This window comes from Oncorhynchus clarkii, chromosome 9 (genome assembly GCF_045791955.1).
Source record: "Oncorhynchus clarkii lewisi isolate Uvic-CL-2024 chromosome 9, UVic_Ocla_1.0, whole genome shotgun sequence".
NCBI lineage: Eukaryota > Metazoa > Chordata > Actinopteri > Salmoniformes > Salmonidae > Oncorhynchus > Oncorhynchus clarkii.
The window spans coordinates 19215544-19217450 of NC_092155.1; the positions used below are offsets into that span (position 1 = coordinate 19215544).

General features: G+C 44.7%; 1 pseudogene; it reads right to left on the reverse strand.

The window, feature by feature from the left end:
* Positions 1–665: 665 nt before the first annotated feature.
* LOC139417492 (endonuclease domain-containing 1 protein-like) lies at positions 666–1907 on the reverse strand (annotated as a pseudogene).

The following is a 1907-nucleotide window of genomic DNA, read 5'->3' on the forward strand; positions in this document are numbered from 1 at the left end:
TGACACCTTTCACTTCACACCTCAGTGCTAATTGAAGTTGTATCTGGTCTGTCCTAGCAAGCCTGGCAGCCTTAACTCAGCATTCAGTCCCCATAAAGTCAAATATATCATTGTAATGTACTTTTACATTTTGCATTTTTTTCTTGGCTTTCAAATAACATCACACCAAACACAACTCACCCAGTTCCAGGTTGATCATCTATCATCTGTTAACATTTAAACATCCGGTAAAGGATATAATGGCCCTCCACGTCCTCCTCACTATGCTTCAGACCCGAAGGCAGACCCACCCAGCCGTTCAGACACAACGGCTGGGCTCTGCCTGGTGGCACTCCAGGCCTGGCTTACTGTTAGGGACCACTGTAGCAAGTGTTGACGTTAGCACTTGCCTGTTCCAGGTGCCCAGGTTGCCTGAGCTGTTGAGTGAACAACTGGAGCGAGCAAGCAATAGTTCATGGATGGCAGATAGCCTGGCGGTTAAGAGCATCGGGCCAGTAACCGAAGGGTTGCTGGTTTGAATCCACAAGCCGACTAGATGAAAAATCTGTCGATTCGCAATTTAGCAAAGCACTTAATCCTAATTACTCTGGAGAACAGCGTCTGCTAAATGACTAGAATGTAAACGTCTTGATGAACAATCTGCCCTGGTGGCTGTAATGTTGATGTTATGGCACCGGATCATGTTCACTGATTCTGGTGATAATGTAGGTGGTGCAGCGGCAGTAGTTGTTGAGGCGCTTGTGGATGACGTGCTCCTGTTCCTTCCAGGTGCCAGCGCTGAATTCTCAGACCTGAAAGACAGTGCCACATCATACCTGTGCATGTTTATTGGTTGTTGGGGTTTAGGAAGTCATTTTACCACTGGTGTTGCTATTTTACTTACTTGGTATAAAAAGTTATGACTGGATGTTGTATTTTTTGGGGTTTAAAACATTTTTTAAATTAGTAACGTATCTCAGTACATTATCCCACTGTTGAGGAATTATATTTTGTTCAATACAAATGTGACATTGTCTTCAAGTAAAATGTTCACTAAATCCTTTGAAAACAAAATGGCAGACCTGAGGCACCACATTGGTCAGTGTTTAGGTGGAGGCCTTGTGGTCTGGGTCAGTCTGGTGGTCGTCAGGGTTGAGGTGGCCATGTTTGTAAAGTTTGGCATTGGTGTAGTTTTCCAGCACGGCCAGTGCATGTAGCCACACGGGAATGCCTGCAACTCGCCAGTGTCAGAGACAGTGGACAGCTGGGTGGGAAACAAACAGACAGGCAATATGAGATAATGAAGGGTGGATATAAAGTGTGATTGTTATGGATATTGATATGGAGATGAGTGAATATGCTACTTCTTCAAATACATGCTTGCTGTGAAAAGGAGACTTTATGGCATGCAGTTTATGATCAGTCAACTATAAGCCCATGAAATTAGGTGCTTTTGCCCATAAAATTACATGTCATTTTATTGAGTTAGCACCACATACTTTCAAATTCAAATGCTATAGAAAAAAAACATACATTAAGAAAGAAATAGAAATAAATAAACAGTCTATCAGTGAAAGCCAATCAGTATGGAATAATACATTGGACGGATGGGCCTTGGTCAAAAGTAGTGCACTAAATAGGGAACCGGGTGCCATTTGGGATGTAACCATTTACTTGAAATGTCACCACGTAGCCTGTGGCGCGTACATCCAGGGCACATCCCCCCTCTTCTCCCAGTCAGAGCTCCTGAAGGTATAGGCTGAGTAAATGGGGACGTGGTCGGCCGTGTCATACAGTGTGACGTAGTGCGGCTTGTTGTAGTGTTGGCAGATCTTCTGGAGCGAGTGGTCCTCTAGGCCCACGGAGGGCGTCTCCATGTACAGCAACTCCTTCTCCACCGTCCCCTGAACACCATCCGTCATTGCCAT